The 15,409-nt window shown below is 44.7% G+C and overlaps 1 protein-coding gene across 5 annotated transcripts in view; it reads left to right on the top strand.

Moving 5' to 3' along the window:
* The window catches only part of LOC135323439 (AP-4 complex accessory subunit RUSC2-like), a 62,997-nt gene that overhangs the window by 26,255 nt on the left and 21,333 nt on the right, over positions 1–15,409 (top strand). The gene's annotated exons all lie outside the window — the stretch shown is intronic.

Raw genomic sequence — 15,409 nt, 5'->3', positions numbered from 1 at the left:
GGCGGTGCTGCTGCTCTGCAGCATGAAAGCTGTTCTGACAGACAACGCTTCCATGAAAAGCCAGAAACAAAGGACACAGGCAGGGAAAAGGTTGCTGTCTGTGTGGCTTTTGGCTTTTTTTTAATAGCAGTAAACCGATTGCACAAAAAGGTGTTAACATAAAATAGAGAGGCAGGTAAAATCCTGCTCCTCTCCAAGGAAATCTGTGCAGGTTGGAGTCCTTTGTGTTGCTTAGGGTGTGTCTGCGATGCTTGTGAAATGAATGCTTTTTCCTTGCCGCTTTTCACAGATGAGATGAGAAAGGTTGTCTAAGAATGGAGGAATTATTACTTTTAATTACTGAGATGAGTGGTCCAGGCTGGGTACCAGTTACTAGAGCTTAATTACATGGTCTTGTTATAACCAAATCCCTCTTTTCCCTCCCTGCCTTTCTGCTTCTTCCCTCCCCCACTGCTGCACAAATCCTTCCATCAAATTGCCTCTGCAAATGCGAAAGGAGAAGGGCTAGAACAAAGAGAAGGATGTACACGGGAAAGGGATCCAGACGCCGAAGAAGCAATGTTCAGGATGACAGTCAGAAGAATAAGGCGAAAGTATATAAAAAGAAGATTTTGCTATATGTGGTACAGTGATGTGGCTATAGAGGAATGTACACATGGGAATGTAGTAACATAAGGAAATGAGCAAATAGGAGATGCAGTCTTTTGGGGTTATGGAAAATGCTGAGCATGTGGGGTTGCAGTTGCAGGTGTTTGGGGGGAAGGTGGTGTTTATGGGAGCTATAGTAGCATTGGCTTATTGTGGAACATACATACAGGGACTGGATTGATGGGTGTTGTAAAGGATGTGTGGAGTATGGAGGAGGTAGAGTTCTGCTTTTTACCTCTGGACACTTTGAGTCTCGTATACTGATGTTGCTAATGAGCAAGTTTGGCAGCTCTAACCTATTCACAAAACCCTTCTGCAATTTGCCAAGCTTGGCAGAGTGCTTGGGGGCAGCTCAGTATTGAAGTGACCAGAGAATAGTTCAGATAAAGCATCTTTAGGCCTGTCAGGAGCCCCAGGATAGTAGGAGTAATGTAGGTAAAATGCTAAGTGTTTTGGCAGAGCAGTGGAGGAACCTTGGAGCCAAAAAGGCCATAGAAAGGTCTGAGGGGCGTTGCAGAGCTATAAGAGCAGGGGGTTGTGGGTCAGAGACCAGTGGTAGAGGGCACAAGGGAGGAAAGCCAGGGCTGTCATTGTCAGGTTTTGTCTATATGTCATTTGTACGGTCATTCTGCAGCCTCTCTCACTGTATTCCCTGAGGTGGTCAGTGTTGTGTGCAGACCCAACAGGTTTGTTGAGATGGGAGCGATCCTCAGGGCAGCTGTTTTTGCGGTGGTTTTCTGAAGGAACCATTTTATGGCTGCAGATTCTCAGGCAGTTTTTCACTCTCCATTCCTATATTGTGGTAAGGCTCTCTGGTCTTTACGCTTTGTGAAGAAGAAAAACCCCAGAGTTTCTGTTCGGGGTAACAAATAGGGAATACAGGGCTTTCAGGAAAGCCACAGGGCAGAGTGAGCTCTGCCCACAACTCCATGACAATGTATTGGGAGCTCCTTGGAGCTTCCTGAACTGCAACTCCTTCTCATCCCAGGCCTGAGACCTCTCCCTGGGGACTAAGAACTAACTCTCTTTGTGTCTCCAGGTCTCCATCCCGTTCAGCCTGGTGGGACTGGGTAGCAGGATATGCTCCTGCAGGGGTGAGAAGGGGGATTTGTACAGTGAGAGATGCTCTACCAGACTGCATTTGTGCTGTGAAGAGGTGATGCTAGAGAACAGGCTTCTGCAGGAGGTAGCTAGGGGGTAAGAGCAGCACATGTGTATTTGTTTATAGGCGCATTGTGGGCTAGAGGACAGAATATGTGACAAGACATCACTATGCAGGATACATGTATCAGGGTGTGGAAGAGAATTTGCAGTGTGTACCGTGTTTGCCTGACAGAATAAAAAGAAGGTGATGCAGCCTGCTTCGCTGCATGGGAGGGAATACTCCCTGTGCAGGCTGTGTCTATTTAGTTATCATTCTTACAGGAGCATCCATTAAGCACTGAGATTGCACAAATAGTCTCTGCCCTGAAATTCTTACGAGCTAAAAGATGGGCAAGAGCTTCTGGGGACTGGAGCTGACTGAAGTGATTCCCAGGAAGGTGATAAAATCGCTGCTGTGTGTTGTCTTTGCTGCTGGGGATAATGTGCAGCAGGATCTCTGGGATGGGCCTGAACCTGCACTGCAGAAAGTGCAAGTGCCCAGGAGAATATGCAATGGGCTCACAAATGGCCTGGTCATGGCTCCATTATTGCTCGTCAGCGTGTCTGAGGCTGTAGTAGGAAACAAAGACAAAATTCTGTGTCCCAGAGATCTTAATTTCCTTCCAGTCTGATGCTCCTCTGAGTCAAGATCTCACACTGGTGTTGTTCCTGATAGCCAGGCAGTAACCCACCTTTAGCAAACTCATGTTGCGTTTTGCCCCATTTTTCTTTTATTTCTCTGGCTTATTATTGTTATGTAGCATCACGTAGTATTAAGGGCAGGCCAATAGATCTATTCTAGCATGCCTCATTGCCCTCTCTTTCAATACAGGTACAGGCTTTACCTTTATTATTCATCAGTCACATGGCTTTCCCTCCTTCCTCCCTTTTTCCTCATGGATATTTTTATCAAAAGCCCTGATGCCAGCTGTGATCATGCAACAATTTTCTCATTGTTCTGGGATCAAGAATGTCTTGTCCCTCTAACTTGAGTGCATTCATACTCTTGAATTTGTTTCCACTTCAGATAATCTTTTCCTTTTCTGCACCCTCTTTTCCCTGCATTGCCTAACCCGTCATTGCCCCAGCTTCCATATTTTTCTTCTTGCCGAAACATCATCAGAGAGTTTAGCTATTTGGGTCATATCTAGATCTGTCTTTTCACTTTACCTTCCTCACTGCACAGTTGGCCCACTTCCTCTCTCCTTGTTTTCTTTTTGTTTATGTGGCTGAAGAACTTGTTAGGTTTTCTTGGCAAAATTTAATGATGCTTGACTTTTGTGATTTTTTCTGTATCCCTTCCCATGATGTCTTAAGGTGGAATTTTCTTGGATGAATAACTTTTTCCAGTCTTTGCAAGTGCTCTACTTACCCCTAATATCCTTCCTGGTGTGGTTATTCATTCAGGTTGGTCAGGAGCACTATTCTTCAAATTTTCTCACCTTGCTTGGCATATGGATTACAGATTACTTATGGTATACATTCAAAATGTTTTCTGTAGTATTTCCCCAGTCTCTTCATTTTTGCTGGCTTTGTAACTATTTTCCCTAATATGCCAAAGAGCTGCTCTTTTAAAATTAAAAAGGCTTCATTACAGAGCTGCTCGATTTTTACCCTTCTGTTTAAGGTAAACTGGATCAGCTTGGGATCATTCAGTCCAAAGTCACTCCTGTATCACTGATGCTAGGCAATATCTCTGTAGGCAAGGTTCTCATGGACCTGAGCAGTGATTAAACCCAACAGAAGCAAATGGAAAGTGAGAGGTGCCGAGATCTTTGTGAGACACTGAGGATCTGAGATGGAGATACCTCCCTGTCAGCTGTGGAATTGAATGACTGTAGTGACTGGGAAGATTTGGGGTGATACAGTGATTCTGGCAGGTTGAGCAGTGAGTCCCAATCCAGTCTGTAGTCCAAAAGAGCCGGAAGTTTAGCCGCATTCCAGGGCTATGCAAGAGACTGCAAGATAAGAGTGCAAGGAGCTGAGGGCTCATGGCTGGCAGGAGATGAAATCCATAGCAATGATTGATTACAGCTGTGTTGGTAGCTAGCCTTAGTAGGGATTTCTCATGTTATCTGCTGAGCAGGTTCCCTGCATGCCCTAACTTTTATATGTCTGCTCCAGTTTTCTCTCTTCATGGAAATTATTTTAGTGTTTCTTTTCTGAAAGAAATGGGTCAAAGCAGGGACATACCTCTCAACATGAGAGCAAGAGCAGACCTATCCACAAATCCTTCCTCTCTCCACCAGAGTTGTATTGTATCTATGGGAATTTGTAGGTAATGGAATTTTCTATCCATAAAACACATGCAAATATTTCTTGCTGGGCAAGGCTGCTGGTTGTTCAGGCGCAGTCCATCAGGCCACATGCTGGTGGGAGTTTTGTTCATGATACATTAATATCAAGAAACTGCAGGGAAGGTCAGGGCTCAGTGGTTCAGGTGCTACACAGAGCAATGTAAGAAACATCCTTTGCTCTGAAAAGCTCACTAAATTCAAAACCTGACAGGTAAAGCAGCCAGTGGGGCGAGCTTAAAGGAGCACAAAGATGCAGGTGACAAGTTCAAGTGGTTGTTTAGACAGAGAGAAAAGACTGTGGTCATTATAACTAGTAAATGGGAGTGTTCAGCCCAGTGGCAAAGAGCTGAGGTTGGCTGGAGTGTGTCATAGGTGAGGTGGTGAAGGATATTGCCAGCCAAGTGGCAATAGCAGGAGGCAGAGCCACCCTGGTGAATAGTGACCATGATGCAGCTGGGTGACCATAGTGTATGTGATTGCACTTTCTGGCTCAGGCTCACATTCCAAGTTTGAGCTGTTGGGAGAGAGACCATGTGCTGCAAATATACAGCAGACTTTCATCTGATACTTCCCTTGGAGCCACTGTTACCTCAGACTAGACTGTGCTCTGTTCTTGAGGAAGAGTGGGACACCTGGGTGAAGGAGGAGGACTGGACTGGGACAGTCTGCTTTCCCCTTGGTTCCCAGATGTGCAAGGGACTGATCTGCGTGCCTGTGGTCCTGTTTGTTTGTTCAGGAACTCCACTGAATACTCGAGCCAGAAAAATTGGTATACAGTTGCAGGAAAATGAGTTTTGCATGAGAATTTCAGTTATTTTGTGATGTTTTGAGCTAATGAGCGGCTTAACTGTGATGCAGTCAACCCTGGGGAAAATTTTGTGCTTCTGAGTGATGGCTAACACAGACTCAGTTCCAGCCCTCAGAGAATAGGTGTTACTCTTCAGGCGTTACTCTTGAAGGGAGAAGGGAGTCCTTGCTCTCACAAAGTTAGGCTGATCTCATCAGTTTGTTTTAACTCCAGATCTGCACTTGATTCTTTGTAAAATGGTACCAGCTGCAATTGCTGCTGGAAAAGTGTGACCTAAATGCTTTCAGTCGGCAGGCTTTCTTCTGTTCTGCTCTGCCTGCATTGGTGCAGGAGTAACCACATGCTTACTTAACCTCCTTTTTGCCTAGCAATTCCAATTCTGCTTAAATTGTTTACCAGGCCACCTTCTTTTGATCCATCTCTGGGTTTCCCATGGCAAAGAGCAGGGACACAGGCATCACGCTACACTGCCATGTGTATTCTGTGTAGCTCAGGCAGCAGAAGCAGTGCTCAGCATAGCTGTCCTTACAGATGTCCTTCTCAGCAGGGAGAATGACCTGTCTGGAGCATTATGCTAGTGCAATTTACTGTTCTTTGTAGTCAGGCTAGTTCCAGTGCCTGCTTGCACTGCATTTTTCCCTGTAGTGCAGCCCTCAGACCTTTTCCAGTAACTCAGGTGTTAAAGTCGTAAGCCCAAACATGAAAAGATCCAGTGGAGGTATAAATAATTCGTATCTGTGGTCCCAAGTTATTGTTAGCCCATGCAGAATGTCTTCCCTGGTTTTGCTTAGATCCATCTGATGATCCTTGGCTGGAATGACCCCATCTGCCCTGGACTGTGGCTTACTGTAGCTGTCCTCTCCTTCAGCACTTGTTAGTATGTGAATAGTTGCAGTCACTTCTGAGGGATTTATTGGCTGAATGTGGTTTAACATGAGCAGTGGTTGTAGCTTGGCCCTTTGGAAGAACAGCAAGTGGATTTCAGCACGTATCTACACTTAGCTATTTTGTATTGCCAACAAATTGTTCTCTCTCGTTCCCCTGCAATGGCATCTAACTTGACGCACTAGTAAGGTTTGTCCTCCTGCTGCAGGTCATAGTGCTTGAAATGGCTGCTGGAGAGATCATCTTCCATATCCAGATCTCTCCTCCTTGCCTTCAGCTTCATGTCCTATGCCTCATTTTCATTTCTGCAGACATTTGCTATTTATAATTATTATATTTATAAAGCACTCTGAAGGTGGTGACTGCATCTTATTACAGTAAGCCTGACAGCCTCTTTGTTTCCATGTGCTTTCCCTCCCTGTTTTCTCTTAGATTAGCTGCCTTTCGGAGGGGACTTGAGGGAGAGGAAAGGTGAGACTGCATGAAGCACAGAGGGGCCTCAGATGTTCGTAAGGGTCTCTAGACCTTAACACTGTAGGGCTAGCCTCTTCACGGCACAGTAAGAGGTATGGAGAGGAAGAGCTGTCTGAGGAAGATGTGTCCCAGCACTGACAAGCAGCAGTCATGAGGGTGGTTAAAGCACTACAATGGCACCACAGTAGTCGTATGTCATTCAGTTTAGGCCTTGGTATGCCTTCTTGAGTAGCTAATACTAGTAGTCAATGATCTATTGGAGCTTCTCTTTCACATGCTTCTGCTGGTGACTTGCACAAGCTTTAACCACATCAAAGAATACCTCCTCCGTAACTCTGACCTCTCACAGGCTTTGTGCTGCTGATATGATTGGTATTACAGGATGGAGAAACACTCCTAACTGAAGCAATGCATTTGTATTGGTCCTGGAGATGCTGAGGAGTGACTTCCCTCTTTACCAAAAGGTGTTCCACAGCCAAAATTTTGGTCTACTACCGTGTTATCTGCCTTCCCCTGGGCACAAGTTGAGGTTGAGGGAAAAAAAAAAGAAAAACACAAAAACCACTTGGCCTGCTCATCAAAATGAAAGGGAATCTTCTTTCTTTTGTGGAGCCAGGTCGCCAGACCTCACTGATTTAATGAGGTAAGTTTACCAGGCAAACTATCTTTCAGCCCAGACCTTAGTCATTGAGGACCTCCTTATCTCTTGGGGGGATCCACAAAGAGATTTTGCATGAGGGCAGGGAAGACTCTTCCCCTTTTCCTACCTCAAGAATCTGTGCAATTTGGCAGGGCAAAGCCCCCATAAACCACACTACACAAACAGTGAAAAGAAACTCCTCTCCCCAGAGAATAGATATGTAAGAAAAATCGCCTGGTTCCTTCTAGGCTAATCTTCTTACGAAAACCTTGATGTTTAGGAGCTCAATCTTACCGTAAGAAAACAACACGAGTAACAGAGTTACAGAGGATATTCATGAAAGAATACCTTGCCAGCTTCCAAATCAGCTGCCATTAAGCTCAGAAGAGCACCTGGATGTCACTCTTGCCATTTCCATGAGGACCTTTTTTGGTGAATGCCCACATTTGAGTGTTAGACTACGTAAGAAATGGAGTGGAAAATTATGGTACCGAGCCTTCTAATGTCGATACATAAAACAGAGGACCTCCCACTTTTCATTGGGAAAGTATGTGCAATTAGTCACCCCAGCTCAGAAGGATGACTGCAGAGTTGGAGAAAATTGAGAAACAGCCCAGGAAACTGCATGAGATCCTGAAAAACTTTCATAAGGGGGAAGACTGAAGAAAATGGAATTATTTGTGTTAGAGGGGAAACTTAGGAATCATGATGTGAAATAATGAATGCTCAAGAGAAAGAGGATGATGATTTATGTGCTGCTCAGTTTATAACATGGAAATTTTCTAGGAAATTAAGGAGGATTATTTGAAACTGATAATGAGAATGATTTTTGCATACTGTAATTAATTAGTCCATGGATATTGCTGTTAAACTTCAAAGTGCAGCAATAATCCCAAATGGTTTGGGGCTTGCATGGATAACAAGACTATCTAATGTATTTATTGTACATATTCAGAACAAAAATTGTAGAGTTTTGAAGTCTCATGGTTGAGTTGAAGCCAATCTCAGTGTATGGGCTTGGGAAAGACAGTGTCTTCTTACGCCTCTGTTGTAGATACTTGTTTTTTTCTCGCAGACATTCGGTACAAAATGGACCCAACAGCTTCATGTGACAATGTGTCCCAGTATGGGTGTGTCCTCGTTGGGATGGACTGGGAGCCTACATTCTTGAGGTGTCTTCCTGAACCCTCCCTAACATCCCTGAAGAGATTAGAAGCAGACCAGTCATCCCTCTGGTAGTCTCAATGTGTCCCCAGAGACTCTTAACTGCTCAACTGCAGTACAGAACCAAAGATCATCCCAGTTTGCCCTCCTCCTATCTCCTGTAGAGTAGGTCTATGCCTACTGTACAGCCCAGCAAGACTTTCCCCAGCAGAAGACTTCGGTTAATCCAGGGTTATCAGATTTAGTTAGTTAGACCCTTAATACTCAGTTGAGCCCAGTCATTCCAAGCCTAATTAGCACATGAGCCGTCTTCTAGAGCATATCCTAAAATAAAGGTCTCATTCAGTGCAGCTGATCACTGTCTCTACTAAAGCTTTTATAGGAAGGGTTTGGTTTGGGTTGCCAGCCCCTGTGAGGGATAAGTTTCTCCTCTCAGAATAAAAGTATGTGTAATCATTAGTAGTGTCTGGTCCACTTTACAAGCATTTTATTAAGGTTCTGTCTTGCCTTTTATTAGTTCTGTTACATGGAAAATATTCTGTTATGTAAATTAATGTTGCAGATTTATCCAGGTCCTCTGAGTTCTACCTCCCCCCCTCCACCTGCCATGCATGTCTGTGTGTGCGTACACACACACGCACACACACACACGGGTGTACGTGCACACATTAAGAAGCCAGTCAGAGAGAGATGGGTGGCAGGACCAAGGACCAGAGAAAGCTCTTGTATGTGAACAGAATGAAAAGCTGGGGGCCAATCAGAAGGGACACCAATGCAGTACAGAAGATAATATTCTTCCTGCCCTAACACAAGGACAAACAATGACGTTAAAAGCTGGCATGTTCAAAAGGACTGACAGAAAACTGCCCCTTTGGCATACAATTAGCTGTGTACTCACTGGCTCAGGAAATTTAAAAGGCCCCAAAGCTGTGAAAATTCAGACAAAAAATGGACACTGTAAGGGATGTCAAGAGTATATAACATAATTATTTAGTCACCTAGCTTAGTATAGAAGGGTTATAAAACCTGCTTCTAGATGTAAACTGTTGTCCTGGGAAGGAAGCTGCTTGGGGGGGGGGGGGGGGGGAACGGAGCAGCCAGTCTCTCATTTGCCCACCTAGGCCTATTTTATCTCAAGCAGAGCATCTGGGGTCTCTGCTGGCAAAGATGAAGGACTGGGCTTCACTGACTATATGATCCAGTCAAGATTTCTGTGTTCCTCTGCTGATATAAAAACTTAACAGTAGCTGTTGATCCATGAAGGCTAAATGTGTTCATCTGTCCATTCCTTCCTTCTCCTCTTTCTATTTCTGAGCTAGTGGCAACAGTTGCCCTAGATTTTCTTTCCAGAAAAAACCTTTCTTGATAGACTTGTTTTGGCCAGAGAGGTCACATCAAGAGTTGCCATGTAGTGCAAAGAGCCATTTCTAATCAGGCAGTCTCACCCTAAGACTGGTCCCAGGATTTGTTCCCAAATCTGAAGCTTCTTGTCCCATTATCTTGGGAATCATTCTCCCTTTCTTTTTCCACCCTGAACCCTATTGAAATGAGATTCAGACAGCATTCAGACATGATCAGTTACACAAGGCCTGATTGTTCAAGCACTTGGCTCAAAAAAGGGTCAAGAAATGCCTTAACAATAGTCAGGCGAACAATTTCCCTCTTCAAACCTGTATGTAAAGCTACAAGGTCTTTTCTTCCAGCTAAATTCTGGGAATTCCTCAATCCAACTCATGAACCAAGAGCAGTTGGGTGTCAGCAGCAAAAATATATGTGGTCCTGACATCCTTCACAGGATGGGATAGATTTGATGCATTAGTCTTGGTAGATGCAGCTTTTATTGGACTGTTACTCAGCCCTCTTGATTTATAACATCCTATCATTCCTGAGTCCAGGTTCTGCCTGCTTCCAGACCATTGAATTGTTTATTGAAAATTCCTGCTTGGCAGAGATAGAAAATTTCTTCCTGTGTATCCAGTTATTGCTTCTGGTCTTCGCAGAGCTTCCTAGAGCTGGGAAGAGTTAAAGTTTTCTGCAGTGTTGGCAGAAGGATGTAGCTGCTGTTGGAAAAGCCATTTAGATGAGCATTGTAAAGAGGAACATCTAATAAAAACAGCCTGCTGCTGGGATTTTTTCCATTTGTATTTGGTTTTGGGGCTTCTGATCTGGTTACACACAGTATATATTAAATTTCATGTAAGATTGCTTCATTTAGAAATAATAAAGCTCTGTGGATGCAGGCATTCTGGCTGTCTGGCAGAGCTGATGTTCATCACTGCTAGGTTATGCCCCATCTGCATTGCTTCTCCCATTCCCTGGGACATGGCTACCTAGTTCTGGTAGTGAAGCCATCATGCTGCAGCTTTGTACAAGTCTGAAAATGATCACACTAGGGTTTTTTGAAATCTCTTGCTGTATTCATCCATGTCAAGGTTCTGTGTAGCTAGTTACGGTGGGTTGCAGGGTGGGATGGTACCTTAATTATTTCAAAAGCTTGGTCTTCCTGAGGCTTTCCTTTATTCTCAGCTGAAAGTAGTATCCACCTTTACTGCCTGCCCTACTCTTGTTATGTTGCAACATGAGGTCATATATCTATAATCTGCCATCCCAGAAATGGCTGTTTTTCACTTGATAATGAGTGATTCTTGTGCATGTGAAGCTTTGGTCTGAAAGGACAGTAGGCATGATTTTACAGTCTCTTTATCTCAGTTGTCTTAACACCGAGTTCCTTATTTCTTGGGCTTTCTTCAGTGGTCTTCAGCACTTTTCCCTTGCAGTGAGGCTTAAACATTGTTTTGCAGCTGTGATGCCTGCAAGGTGTGTTCTGGACAGAAATGCCATGCCACTTTTAATCTGGATATAGAGTAAGCAACAGTAAAGACAGCCAGCTAAGGAGTGGCTGAAGTTTCTATGGGTGTGCTGACCTGTACTGCAGTATGATCTTGTTTACTGTGAAGACAGACCTTGTTTGTTCCCCTTAGGGTTTAGCTCACCCTCCTCCCCAAGTCATGAAGGTGACAGGGGATCTAGAACTATCTGAGATGGAGCTCTCCTTATTTGCTTTTCTTTGTGCAGGTGAAACCCGGTTCTGAAATTATCCTCCCTTAAGCCTTGGATGAGCAGGACCTCTCTTTTGGCAGGGTCTGGGCAAGGCCAAGTTGTCTGAAGCTGGATTCCAGTAAAGGTTTTGAGGGAAAGTCCTGAGGGCCCAGCAAGAGTGATTTGTGACCTTTCATTGAGATACCTTTCCAAAACATGGCAATTTTGGGCATGCTTCAGATCCCCAGCAACCCCTGAAATCTCTGGTGCTATTGAAAGTACTCGCTTACATGAAGCCGCTGTACCCTCTCCTCTGCTTTTTATGATCTTGAGAGCCTTCGCCCCTGCAGAATGCACCTGAACAACCTGCTCAATCACAGTTGCGTGTAACCACATAACAGAGACTTCAGGAGCAGCCTTGGCATTTTGTATGTCTCCAGGCACAGTTCAGCTTTGATCCATGAAGCCACATTGAGTTTCAGGCCTGACTGTCAGTGAGGTGGCTTATTCCATGCCCTGCTGTGGTTGTTGTGCTAGAGATTTTTGAACTCCCAGCTCCCACATGTAGAAGTGGTGGGAAGATCTTCAGGCTGTGCTTCTACTCTCCTTGACTCTGCTTCATCCAGACCTGCCTGCTGTATTGTTTCCATTACTTAACTGAAGCCTCTGGTTCCTCAGCCATGTCTGATAAAGGAACATATTGATGAGGCAGCCAGCTGAGAGTCATAGCCTTGCTTCATGGCAAAGCCCTGACCAAAATTGTACAGTCTCTGGCAGACACCAGGCACATTCAGTGCAGATGAGCCTGGCCTGGGTGGAAAGGCTGGATTACGAGATGTCATTGAAAATGGGGCAGAGGAGTTAGGTGGCAGGGCTCTGTCCCCTGGCTGGCATCTAGGCACCATGTTGTGGTTATAAGAAGTATTGTAGTAAAGAGGAGTAAAACTTGGCATTTTAGCTAGATTCTGCCCAGCAGTTTCATTATCTTATTGGATTTTTCTTATCTTCATGGATCCTTAAGTGCTCTTTGGGAATCATATAGCAGCCAGGCCCCAGCACGCAGACAGATCCATGTTTCAGAAAAGCATTGTGATTCCTGCTCCTGTAATATCTTTAACGTGCTTTCAGAGTGTTCAGACAGAAAGATGCTATAGAAATGTAGTTCTTCCTGCAGCTGCTGCTGCTGCTGCTGGAGTGTCTGTGATAAGAAAGGATTTACTGTGTTTGCAGTTTAGTTCAGCAGTAATCTAAGTGTGATATTAGCAGCTAGAAACATCAAAGTCTTTTTCTCCTCTGTGGATTTTCATATGGTAATTAGGAGCATATAAAATGGGGGTTGGGACAGAGAATTGGTGGAGAGAAGGAGCAGACTCAAACCCAGCTCACCTCTGCTGATGCCTGTGAGTCACAGCCTATAACTGGCTACTGCTGAGTGCCACATGCCAAATGATGAGTCATGGAGCAGCAGAGCACAGAAAGGGGAGAAACTTGTCAGGTCACTGTCCAGCCAGCATGATAGCTGGCGTAGATTTGCTCCTTGAGCAAATGTCTCTAATGTCTCCTCTAAGTCAAAACAGCAAAGCAACTGGGGCTTCTTTATTTCTGACTGGGAGGTACCTGCCTCATGCTAGTTGTGTCATCGTCAGGAATATAGAGTCTACTTCTTTACTTGCTCACCATATCATTACTGTTAGCAAGCCCCTCACCCCTGACTTGAGCAGCTCCTTGCTGCCATGTGGGCAAAGGCTGTGATTGATTGTCACATGGTATCACATGCTGCAGTTTCCATTTTGAACACATTGTAATCCTATGTAATTCTGGGATGTAATGATACATTTTGGCTAGGCTTCGTAGTCAAGCTGTCCTGGAAACATCTGGAAAATCCTCTGGCCCAGGCAGCACCTACCTGTGGAAAGAAAAGGAAAGTGATCTTTTCAGGAATCATGACTTGCTCAGGAGCACAAGAGGAACAGGTCTGAGCTGAGGCAGAAATTTAGGAAATATGTAGTCTTTCTATCTTGCAGCAGCTCCCTTTTAAACATTAGGTGCTGAAATATTCACTCTAGGAACTGGCAGACCAACCTCACTATGCTCCGTGTTCCCTGAAGCAGGGAAGGAGAGCTGGAAGCTTAGGAAGAATCAAACAACTACTATTTCCTTTTAAACCTTTCCTTTCATTAAATGTGCTGGATGATTTATTAAATGATTTAATGAAGGTGTGAATTTGGCAGCGATGTGGTAGCTGGCTAGAAATGAATGAATATCCAAGCAAATACCACTGGCTAATTCTACATTGCAACAACTTAGGCTTCCCAAATCCTCACATCCACCCACTTTTTCTTGCTCAGATAGTTCAGACCTGTCCCTAATCCACTCACTCCATGCCCCTTGCTGTTCACTCAGGCTGTTCTCTGAATGCTCTCCAGCTTGCTGGAATTGTCCTGTTGATTTTTTTAAACCATCTAGTACTTTCTGGCAGCCTTTGGAGTAGCAAAGCTATGGCAAGGACTGACTGCATTACTGGAATCCTAGAAACTGGTGTCTGAGTCAGTGAGCAGCTGTCTGAGCCCCGAGATCCCCACACTGGGTGTCTTATGGAATGTCTCAAGATTTGACTTTCAGTTTGGATTCTTCTCCCAACCTTCTGGCCCTGAGGTAAAGTTATAATGAGTAAACTGGATCTATTTCTCCCCATGGAGCAAAGAGAAGATGCATGTGTTTTGCAGCATTTCTGCTGATTCTTGTTCTGTAGGGCTGCATGACTTCTTTGGGCATGTTGATGCAAATGCCCCATAGGAATCAGGGATTCCTGTGGAACAACCTTCAAAAGAGTGTGCAGCTCCAATACAAAAGGATTTTTGCCAGTTCATTGATGAGACTGAATTCCCATCCATTAGCCCTGTTTTCCCCTCTTTCACCCTTGAGTGACTTGATTGGTCTTCGTTCATCTGAGGAAGATGATGACAATGAAACCACAGCCATACAGAAGAGGCAGCAAGAACTGTCACAGTAAAAGAGTTACGTTGTATATTCAATCTCATGGATGAAGTGACTAGGATTTGTAGAAACAGTAGTCTGTTCAGAAAAGCCTGCCTCTAAAAAGGCAGTGTCTCCTCCAATTGGCAGTTCTGATGATCTTACTCCTGTCTCTGCACCCTCTATGCCATATATAGTATCCTTTCGTATTTAAATCATATTTATCTCTTAAATCTCTGCATGCCTTCCCCTGCTACTGCATTACATTTTATGAGAAACTTGCTTCATTGTCTCTCGAACTTGGTCACCTCATCTGTGCAGCTGACAGTGTTGAGCAGAGCAGGGTATTAAACAATGAGCAATGGAGCTCCAAAAGTGTCATTAGGGCAGTAATAGATAGTGGGGTATGTCTGGAGGTATGTGACTGCCACACCTAACGCATCAGCACTCGTAGGCATGCCTGGTATTTGCACCAGCCCTCTCCTAATTGAAGCAGAGCCATGCAGTCTGGTTTGGAGCCAGCTCAGAGGTCTTCTGCAGCTTCTCTCCACAGCTACAGAAGCAGGAAGTAAAGAATTTTGACATTTGCAATCAAAATGGCTGTCAAACTGATGTGTTAAGAGTCATGGTGCTCCCTCTGTGCCTGCACCTGTTATCTCCTGCCTTGTACTGCCATGACACACTTTTCTGAGCAGGGATCATTGCTGGATGCCACCTTTGCCGTTGTGTGTGTAGGACTGAGGAGGATTCAGCTCATTGTGGGCTTGTGGTATTACAAGTGATAAATGAGAAGAGTGAAGTGATTTGACAAAAAGTGTCTGGTACAGACTGCTTATTCTCATTTCTGAGAATCGTTCCTTGCAAAGGGGTGTGAGGGCTTTACAGAGAGCTGATCAAAGCCTGTGGAATCTGACACTGTTCTGCCTGATGCATTTTAAGGCCCAGTGTCAGTCCCAGCCTTCCAAACCTTGAATATAAGAGGGAGAATCTTTCTACAGTCCTCCAGAAGTGGTAAGGGAGAACCAAGGGAGGGTATGGCCAGAGATTTATGGAAGGGAGGTTGGTCTGGTGTTGAGAATTGAATGGTTCCTGTGGTAGTAATGCTACTGCCTGACTTCCCTGCAATCCCTGAGACAGGAGAAAGCCAAAAGAGGTGTTCCAAGGGAGAGACAGGTATCTAGGGCACAAAAGAAGTCATGCATATCCCTAGGGAAACTGTTAGAATGACTCTCGGCAGGAACTGACTGCATGCTTCCTGCAATATTGGCCCTCAGAGCCTTGTGCTGGGACAGGCTGGGAGTGCAGGCAGAATAGGCATCTGTCTGCTGCAGCATC

This window comes from Dromaius novaehollandiae, chromosome Z (assembly GCF_036370855.1).
Source record: "Dromaius novaehollandiae isolate bDroNov1 chromosome Z, bDroNov1.hap1, whole genome shotgun sequence".
NCBI classification, from domain to species: domain Eukaryota; kingdom Metazoa; phylum Chordata; class Aves; order Casuariiformes; family Dromaiidae; genus Dromaius; species Dromaius novaehollandiae.
Note: the sequence above shows the minus strand (reverse complement) of the source record. Positions and strands in the feature narration are given on the sequence as shown.